General features: G+C 49.8%; 1 long non-coding RNA gene across 3 annotated transcripts in view; it reads right to left on the reverse strand.

Annotated features, from left to right (window-relative positions):
- Positions 1-948: 948 nt before the first annotated feature.
- Positions 949-11,071, reverse strand: part of LOC147026569 (uncharacterized) — a 34,792-nt gene continuing 24,669 nt past the window's right edge. The window contains exon 4 of one of the 3 annotated variants that reach the window (XR_015058397.1): positions 949-1,197. This is a non-coding gene — a long non-coding RNA (uncharacterized LOC147026569). Of the gene's footprint in view, positions 1,198-7,496; positions 9,621-11,071 lie in introns of those variants that run through there. The other 2 variants (XR_015058395.1, XR_015058396.1) reach the window with 2 other exon arrangements.

Consider the following 11,071-nt stretch of genomic DNA (forward strand, 5'->3'; position numbering starts at 1 on the left):
TGCACGCTGACGACACGTAAAGTCTATTAATTACGTTCTATTGGAATGCATCTTTTAAACCTATTGACCATTTAGACTGTTGAAATCCATGAGACCTTTGAAGACCCTTAAACATGCCCAAGACCCTTAAGGCCCCCAAAGACTCTTCAAAACCCCAAAGACCCCCCCCCACAAAGACTGTTTCGAGTCCAAATACCCATAAGACCTCTTAGACCCTTTACAACCCAAAGGCCCTTAATACCCTCACACCCTTGAAGATGCTTTAAGACCGCCAAGATAATTTAGACCAGAAAGACCTGCAAGACCCTTAATACCCAGAAGACCCTTGAAAATCCTGAATACCCCAAGACCCCACAAAACCCTGAAGACTCTGAAGGCCCCTAATACTCTCAAGACTCTTAAGACCCCAAAGACCCTGTAAAACCCCAACAGCCCACAAGACTTTGAAGACACTTTAGAACCTGAAGATTATTGAAGACCCTTTACATCAAAGACCCCCCTCAAGACCTTTAATGACCCCTAGGGCCCCCCAAGAGCCTTTTAGACCCCCTTTACCTATAATACCCTTTCAACACTTTAGACCAACTGGGTGTTCAAGGTTCATTGGTATCATTTGATAGCTCTGCGTGTTAGGATATCATTTATGCCTGGGAGCAGTTTCAAATGAGTAGCTTTCATTTCAAAATTAGTTGTTCAAAGGAACCTCTATCAGTTTGATGTCTCATTCAAATCTCCTTGTAAGTCATTTACACTCAAAAGATTATGGTCATATATGTGATGACTGAATATAATATACATATAAATAATGTTCCGAATGAAAGATAACATCCTGCTGATACCTCCAAATGCTATTTTTTAATTCCTAAAATATAGAAAAAGAAAATATACATTTCTCACCAGTATATATTTTCCTTGCAGGATTCCTGACTTCTTTATAGTTTTTTGACACTTCAGAAATTGCTGTGATTATTTCTAATGCCATTTCATTTGTTTAAGGTCAATTCAAAAATGGACAGCATGGAAACGATTTGCATTATTCACATGACTGGTGAGGATCCACATTCTGGTCTCACTTCACCGAGGGATCTGGAATCCTGGAATTCCCTCTGAAGAGCTGCTAGGTTACGACAGCATCGTACTTTGTTGGAAATTGCAGAAAATGCAAAAGAAGGGCAGGTACCACGAGTACATCATCATCTGAAATGTGGGAAGCTCTTCACTATGAAACGAGACTTAGATAAACTTGAAGCAACAAAGAAAGATGTAACTTGAAAAAAAACCGAATATGTTTGCATCAGTCAACATCATCTTCAAGCTCAAATGTGTGGATAAAGTTTGCATATTCTGTCCACCTGGGAAAACTTCAAAGAACACTAAAGGAACACGGACAAGAGAACCACTGACAAAGTATGTACAGCTTCAAGCTGATGCTACGATTTGCAACATCGCTATGCAGACACAGGATGCACGTATTCTTGTTGTGGCAACAAGAACTAGTTTCTGCTGAGGCTTGGTATCATAAATCATGCTACAAGCTCGACACCAATACCAAAGACCTTCAGATCCCAGCTCATAGAGCATGGGCCCCCCATGGGCCCTTGGCCTACTACGGCCGACTAGCCTGGTGCCCGGGGTACCCACTCAGCGATACTCACCTTTCGCAGCCACGCTCCCAGCCCGTCAACAGGGCTCCTGCACCCCTCCAAACGGGTTTCGAGCCTACACTTCCACCAACAACAAAACAACCTCCATTTTTGTTAATTTGACTAACCCCCTAACTCACTTTATACTGACCCCGGGGTCCCTTGGGCGGGAGTCACTCCTCCTCCCAATCACTCATCGCACCATGCATTCCCCATTCGCTCCACTCACACAGACCCGCTGGCCTCACTCACGCACCAAGCACACGTTCCATCTCAACTCACCAACTCTTCAACACACACACCGCTGAATTCTGCCATCCTTCTATCTACATCCCCTAACTAACTCGTGCTCCCACGTCGTCCCTTAAACTATAGCACGTTCCATTTAACACTACGTAGCTAAACTACGTCCCCTCTACACATTCACAAGTCTGTCCATGTCCTCAAAATCAAAAAAATAATTTCCCATCCTAAATCTGGCTACAATCCTTCGAACTAATCCATTCCACGGGCCCCATGAGGACTTACCCCTGCCCCATGGAGCCGGTCTAGCTAAGCTAACCCTTCCCCCTAACTAGTTTCATCCTGTGCCCCGGTAAGGGGGTCTTTCACCCCTTGCCCGGGAATCCTGTGCACCCGAAAGTGAGGCTTGCTTTTTTTTTTTTCTTTTTTTGTCCACATGCGCAGCACCAGCGCGGCAACTCACAGCTCGCGCACTTTGCACCTGCCCGTGACGTCATGCAGCTGCACGTGTTCCTCGTCCCTCCTTGGACGGTACCATCCGGCAGGGATACCCCTCCTGCCGGATTCCAACCCCACGTGCAGCCATGACGTCACCGTGCGCATAAAAAAAAAAAACACAAGCCCTACGTCGCGAGGGGTTCCCTACGCGAACACATGTGCTTTGCCCGTTGGAGCTTACCACACACGCCCGTGTGGAGAACCCGTCCGGTCCAAATCTGTAATCCTGCCTAAACTTTGTCCGTCGCGGGATCGGCAACATTCACCGCGCTCGTTTCCGGACCGGGACTTCACTCTCGTAAGCGAGCACGTGGGGGCCTCGTGCGTTGCACAGCACGACCTCGCGCTCGCTGCTGGGTGAACCCGGCGCGGTCCCCGAAACAGCTACAGCCGCTACTCGGCTTTTGTCTCTCAATTGTCGTCGTCGTCGTCGCCATTCAACCCATGCACACCTGCGTGTTACGACGCTCACACTCCACTCCATTACATTTGCCCCGGGAGACGCGGCTGCATGTTCACACATGCCCACCGACATCTCCCTCACACACAGCGACCTTGCACACGCTGTCTCTCTCACACTCGGCCGCTCACTCACGCATGCCATTACCCTTGCACACGTGGCTCCACTCACTCGCGGCCTTTCACTCACTCGTGCCATTTCCCTCACACAAACCATACTACTCACACATGTGGGGGCACTCGCTTGCGGTGCCTCATCCACACACGGCGTGCTGGGAAGCAAGATCTTCTGCACACTTACCACCACACCACTCACACACGGGGTCGCTCCCGCACACGGGGTCTTTGTCACCCACCCGGTCGCTCTCACACACGCCCTTGCACCCGCGCTATGCGTGCGTTGCAGCACGCATTTCGCCACACTCATGAACACACACCTCGACACCACACACACCGGGACAACCACACTGGGGATTCGTGTCCCCACAAGGGTCTCCGGGGCCTCTATACCCCCCAAGCTCTCCATGCACCTGTCCACAGCACCCGTCCCCTCAACCTCGCAAAGCACGACCGAACCCACCTGGTCGTGACTCGCTTCAAGGGGGCATACTCCCTCCCCTCGTTCCTGGAGGAGGCCATCCAGCTGCTCGCACCGGGTCTCGACCCAGTCCGCCAGCTCACCCCCATTGTCCTCCACTACCTCCGTGTGTGTGTGCGCGTCTCTAACCTTGTCTTCACCGTGTAGTCTTCCCTCTATCGTTCCCATCTCCCGTGTCTCTGCCAACTCAGTCACCTCTTCACCCTTTACCTCCCTTGTCTCAATTATTATTTCCATCTCTTCCCTTGTTATCTCCCTCGTGCACGTCTCCGTCACCCCAATTAGTTTTTCCATCTCGGTCAGCGTCACTTTTTCCGTCACGACCCTCGCCCAACACGTCTCCCGAATTACTTTGTCACCCGCCTCCACCGCGGGCCTGACAGCCGTTGCACTCCCTCCCAGCTCGTTCGCTCCCACACGTGGCGTCGCCATTTTAAGCTCCCCGGTTACTGCCTTCATGCCCGCCTGCAGGCTTCGGCCCATGCTCTGCGTCTCACCCCGCAGCCCTTTCATTTCTTCCTTCATTTCATTTGTGCTTGTATCCATTTTCGTTTTCACTTCGTGCATTTGCTTGTTCATGTTCGCATTCATTTGTTGCGCATCCGCATTCATCTTCGCTGTCATTGCCGCCAGCATGGCGCATAGCTGGGCCATGTCGGGTGCGCTTGGGTGAGCCGATTCGGCAAGGATCGGGGGGTTTTGGTGGAGAGGGGGATGGGAGGTGTCATACACCGCGGCCGCCGCCGCACCTATTTCGGGCTCTGGGTTCAGTTGGGGGGAGTTCGTGTTCCTGCACAACCAGCATTTCCTGCACGGGGTTTTCATCCTGGACCATGGATTTTACACATTCTAAATCCATTTCTAATACCCCAGGCTCCCGCTCGCCTTGAGACGCCATCTTATTTCTCGTAAAGGGTTAATTTGAATCGCTCGTAATTTGGAGGGAATCGGGGGTCGCTCCTCTCACCCCTGGACCGATTCCCGTGAATATAGCTGGAGACAGGAGAGCCCGTTTTCCCGCTCTCCGACACCAGTGCCGCGAGGAGGGGGATGGGTTTGTATCCCACTCCTGACACCAGTGTTGCGGATTCGCGCCCGCCGGCGTGCAAGCGGCCACGTAACTCGAATCGCGGCACGTCGCCCACCGGACGGACAATCCCGTCGTGACCCTCTCGGACTAACGCCGGGAACTAATCACGGGTGGGCCTTTCGGCCTCACCACGATCATGCCAATCAGCCCCCCGCGTGGGATAGGGTTGCTCGCCAAATTCGACCTCCCTAAGTACCCACACGGAGGGTAGACCGGGCGATCGCACCTCGCCGCAGGTCGACTTCGGACACGGGCCACTTTAAGCGACCCGTTCCGTACTATCGGGATAACCGAGCGGTGTTATCGTCAACCTCGATGGTTCGATTAATTGTTGGGCGTATTTTGCCCACGACCAACCCTTTACGTGAAGTAAGATGGAGATTCAATAAAAGAAAAGACGAAGCGAAACGGGAAAAACAGTTCAACATAAAGCACATTTATTCCGCGGCAAACGGAAAGCACACATATACAATCACAACAATTATGCACCAAAAGCAAATGTAAAAGTAACACTACAATTCTGCACAAAAAGCAAATGCAACAAAAGAAAAACACACTGCAGATCTACTACCGACTACCGAGCACACGGCAACACTTATACAGTTTTATTTCACAGACGGCGCCTGACAACACATATACTCAAAGCAAAAGAAAAAGGAAGGGGCCACCCTCATCGACAAGGGGGCAGACGGGCCTGGGGCCGAGACCGCGTCGAGCCTACCCGTCTGGTGATGAGCCGCAAAATGGCGGCGGCGCCCCGACTCCGCGGGCCTCGCTGGCACTGCCTGGAATGGGGTGGGAACGGGGCCCCCTTCTCACACTATCTCAGCGCGGGGGGGAAACAGGAGGGGGTTGTTGATGCTCGGGGGAATGAGGATATCTCGCTGGCTTGGGTCCCGCGACGAGCGACTCCACCGCGACCTCGGTCGCGTTACCGGCCTCCCCTCTCCGCAGCTCCCTGACTCTGACACGAGCGCAGACCTCCACAAAGATCCTTGGCTTCTCCAGCCTCTCCGGACCCTGACAGACACTCTCTCGACTGCCTTCGCCGCCGCCACAACTCTCGAACTCTCCCACTCTCCACTCTTCTCAACTCCGTCCAACTGCCTCAATTCTTCAACTCTTTCCAACTGCGATTCAGAAACTCTTTTTCTCTCCCGATTCAGAAACTCCCTCAACAACTGCCTTTTCGGCGAGCGAACGCGGCCCTTTATAGCCCCCGGGGCTTCGCTCCTTCACCTTCGACCCTTCACCTCTGGCTGGCTCCCCATTGGACAGAGGAAAAGTGGGCGTGAATGATTCTTGATCCGATTTCTCGGAAAGGCTGGTGTTTTTGCACCCGCTGCTCGGTGCGCGCCCTGTACGAGTCCAGGATCGGTGCCCACAAGCGGCGCGGGAATGGCGGTGATGCGATGGTTGCGAGAGCGAGATGTGACGGCAAGGGTCGTGGCTGTTGTTGTGAAGCGGCGTTGCGGTTGGTGGTTGTTGTGTGATGGCTGTTGAGACGTGGTTGGTGGTGGTTGTGGTGGTTGTGGTGGTAGTAATGGCGGCTGGTCCAAAATAAAGATAGTAAAAGAAAAACGGCTATCTAAAAGGGTCGCAGCCCGAATGAATGACATTTATTCCCTCTAAACAATGGGTTTGGGCCTAACTTCACATATACTTAGAGATATCTCACCTACGGGACCTGAATGGTGGTTTGCGAATTTCGTCAACCACAACACACACACACACACACACACACACACACACACACACACACACACACACACACACACACACACACACACACACACACACACACACACACACACACACACACACACACACACACACACACACACACACACACACACTGAGCCTGGTGTTGGCGCAGTGGTTAGGGCAGCGGCTTGGGATCCAAGAGGTCCTGAGTTCAAGCCCCGTTGGGCCACTGAATTAATACACCAGGGGGTTGACTCAGCCTGTCATCCTTCCGAGGTTGGCGAAGTGAGTACCAGTGTGCTGGGCTGGTGTATACCCCGGTTAAAATAGGTGTACCATATCCCTGTGTCGTAAGAGGCGACCAGGGTTGTTTCAGGAAGGGCATCCGGCGTAAAACATGTGCCAAATCACTATGCGGATCATAATCATGATCCGCTGTGGCGACCCCTAACGGAAGCAGCCGAAAGAAGAAGAAGATATATATATATATATATATATATATATATATATATATATATATATATATATATATATATATATATATATATATATATATATATATATATATATATATATATATATATACACAAAATGCGAACAAAATAAGTAATCAGGATCACCTTTATAAATAGGAAACCCCCAGGTTACTTTTGGAAACTCTGGGAAGTACCACCGCCTTGCGTTTGGGAAGGCTTAATGGCGATTTTTCGTCATGATGGTTTCCCACACCAAGGTAGCAGTTCTTTAGGCCTCATTCACACATTTTTACACATCTTCTCACATTTTTGAGGCCCCTGTAGATTGTGAGGCCCGAAGGCCGAAGCTGTAGCTTGTTTAGCTTACGCCTAAATCTGGCACTGATCACGGGTGATGAAGGTCAAGTTTGTGGCCACGGTGTTCATCGAAATGTGTGTGCGTGTGTGTGTGTGTACTTTTTTTCGTGGATTAACGTTTTGGAAAATGAATTGTAAGTGCACCATGAGTAAGACTTTCAATCACCGATACATGTTTTTATTACTGGCAGAGTATCTGTCCTACAGTCGATCTTGTTCCAAGCATGCAACACCTTCTTCTGCTGCATACCTTTATTTTGGCGGCATGGAGGCAAAAATAAAAAAGCAATAAAATAACCCGGGTTACATGCATAAAACAAAAACATACCTACCTGCTTATAATTCAAAACACCTCACTGCACTGGAAAATGTGGGGACAGGAATACTGCGCTGTAAATGGTGGAGACTTGTAATACCTTCCCCCAACCTGGAGGTGGAGCTACACAGTACAGATTTACATGGAGAATTTTTGTACACCCCTCACCACCCCTCCCCTCGCCCCCAAGACCACCGGGAAAGATAAAAAAATCACAATACATTAATTGGGGTCATGCTGATCCTCTGTAGCAAGCCTGAATGTAATTGGCCCAGAACTGTAGGAGGAGTAGCACGACAAACAAACATACAAAAAATGGTCCGTGAAATACAGTAAGGATGCCTCCGCAGCCGAAAGCCAGACATTATGTTTTCAAGTCGTCTGTCTGGATGTCTGTCCACTGTCTGTTATCGGTCATTTTTTAAATCAGGATAACCTATTAAGTTATGAAACACTAAAGGGATTTCAACCAATCTTGGCACAAGCATTGACTGTAAGGCAAAGATGAACCAATTCAATTTTGGGTTCAACATGTCAAAGATCAAAGGTCATGTGTCCTTTGACAGACCATCACTTGAGTTAGAGCATCTGATGTTGTCTTCCACTTATCTCTTTTAATTATCACACACTCTCTTATGTGACCTTTAATTGAGATCAAACATAACAATGGGTTGACATCCAACACGGGAGGAGGCATATCCATTGACGCATTCACATCAAATTATATTCTCCAATTAATATTATTTTTTAAGGTAATGGATAACGTTCCAGTGATTGCTTTAATTCAAACGAGATAAGAGGAGTGTTCAAAATGTTATCAGAACGATATACTGACAATAATCCAAGACTAGCCAGCCAAGGTTTTCATTATATTTTCAATATGGAGGGTATATATAATTAGCAGGGTTGGCAGGATGGCATCGAGGTACGAACACTCATTTAAAAGATGTCTAGCCTCGGTTCAAATCCCGATCCAGCTATAAACAGTCATCCTGGTGTTTCAGAGGCAGGGTGATTCATCAATGTGTGTGCCGTCCCTCGGATGGACGTTAACCTGAGCATCGTGTCTGCTGACATTAGTTGTTGGACGTTAAAGATCCCACGGTGTCCTTCACAAAGAGTCGGTGAGCTATTGCCAGCACCATGAACAAATTACATATTCCTGCCTGAACTATGGCTGGGAGAGGGATGGCAATCTGCCGAGCATGACCCCTGGCCAAGAAGCTGCTTTGGCAGAACCAGACTCTGTAACACAGAGTATGGTACATCGGATGAGATATAATTAGCAAGAAAATATTATCTTTTGAACTACATACATGTGCTGGCTGGCAGGATAGCATGAAAGTATGCACACTCAAATCTGAGAGGTATAGCCAGCGTTCAAATCTCGGCCCAGGTACAAGCTGTCACCCTGGTGTTTCGCAGGTACGGCGAGGCATCCCTCGGATGGACGTTAAAATGGAGCACTCCACCTGCTCTGCCGGTGCTGGTTGTTGGTGGATCTTAAAGATCCCTTGGTGTCATTGATGAGGTGAAACCCCCCTTTGCAGCCTCTTATTGGGAGCGGATCCGGATGGGGAGCACAACCCCATGAGACCTTGCTGTTCTGATGCATCGTACCAAATACGGTCCATATCGGTTAGGTACAGAAGTTTGTGAGAACTTTTAGTTAAATGTTAACAGACGTATATAAGGCCGGACACCGGGACCCACCCAATGAACTTATTTTGGAGAAATAACAGAAATCAACAGATGGATCATTCAGAGACAGGGAGGATTAGAGGTTGGGGAGAAACGTAGCAAGGAATACACAGTTTCAGTTTTTAGCTTGCATACATAGTATGACCTCGACATATGATCTTCACAATACATATTACTTGATCGCGGAAGTGTGAAAGCAACATACTCACTTGAGGCCTGAACACGGAGTTGTTATAATAAACCTGTGTAAAGCTATCGATTTAATAACAGGTGCATGTGTAAACACCATCGTAATTAAATTGGTGCTGTTGACAAATCAAGACAACCTCAACATAGGATCTTCATAATACATATTACTCAAACACTTCCTGGAAAAAAAAAAAAAAACCCCGCAGACACTATATAAGCACAAGACCCGATTGAGGCCTGAAGGGCAATTATGTGGTCTTCATTTTTGAAATTTTTATCCAAATATAGCCCTCGATCTTCCTCTCAATGAAAGAGGCGGCCATGTAAAGTTTGGTTGCACTGGTTCCTGCAGGTTGCGAATGCATAAACAAACAAAAACACAAACAAACAAACAAACAAACATTCTTCTTTATATTGTTGCGGATTCGCGCCCGCCGGCGTGCGAGCGGCCACGTAACTCGAATCGCGGCACGTCGCCCACCTGACGGACAATTCCGTCGTGACCCTCTCGGACTAACGCCGGGAACTAGTCACGGGTGGGCCTTTCGGCCTCACCACGATCGTGCCAATCGGCCCCCCGCGTAGGATAGGGTTGTTCGCCAAATTCGACCTACCTAAGTACCCACACGGAGGGTAGACCGGGCGATCGCACCTCGCCGCAGGTCGACTTCGGACACGGGCCACTTTAAGCGACCCGTTCCGTACTATCGGGATAACCGAGCGGTGTTATCGTCAACCTCGACGGTTCCGATTAGTTATTGGGCGTATTTAGCCCACGACCAACCCTTTACGTGAAGTAAGATGGAGATTCAATTAAAGAAAAGACGAAGCGAAACGGGAAAAACAGTTCAACATAATGCACATTTATTCCGCGGCAAACGGAAAGCACACATATACAATTACAACAATTATGCACCAAAAGCAAATGTAAAAGTAACACAACAATTATGCACAAAAAGCAAATGCAACAAAAGAGACACAATGCAGATCTACTACCGACTACGCGAGCACACGGCAACACTTACACAGTTTTACTTTACAGACGGCGCCGACAACACATATACTCAAAATCAACAGAAAAGGGCCACCCTCAACGACGAGGGGCAGACGTGGTCTGTGGGTGCGAGACTGCGTCGAGCCTACCCGTCTTGTGATGAGCCGCAAAATGGCGGCGGCGCCCCGACTCCGCGCTCCTCCACGGGCCTCACTGGCACTGCCTGGAATGGGGTGGGAACGGGGCCCCCTTCTCGCACTATCTCAGCGCGGGTGGAAACAGGGGGGTTGTTGATGCTCTGGGAAAAGAGGATAGCTGGCTTGCTTGGGTCCCGCGACGAGCGACTCCACTGTGCCCTCGACCGCGTTCGGCTTCTCCTCTCTGCAGCTCCCCGACAGACTCCGAACCCCGACTCCCCTCCAGACCCGTCTTGACTGCCGCCGCCACACCTCTCCAACTCGAGCCCGTAACAGAAACTCTCTCGCTGCCGCTGCTGCTGCCACTGCCGCTGCCACTGCCACTGCCACACCTCTCCAACTCGCCCGAATCGCCCCGCGCTTAATGATTGGACGGATTGGAAGTGGGCGTGTATCATTCTTGATCCGACTTCTCGGAAAGGCCGCTTTTTGCACCCGCTGCTCGGCGCGCGCCCTGTACGAGTCCAGGATCGGTGCCCACAAGCGGTGCGAGAAAGGCCGCAGAAGGAGGAGAGGTGAAGGTGGTGGAGGGTTTATTGTGGTGGTCCCTGGCCACGGTGACGCTTGGAATGGCGGTGATGCGATGGATGCGAGAGCGAGTTGTGA

This window comes from Eptatretus burgeri, chromosome 5 (assembly GCF_056783735.1).
Source record: "Eptatretus burgeri isolate ZD-2024b chromosome 5, Ebu_testis_v1, whole genome shotgun sequence".
Lineage (NCBI taxonomy): Eukaryota > Metazoa > Chordata > Myxini > Myxiniformes > Myxinidae > Eptatretus > Eptatretus burgeri.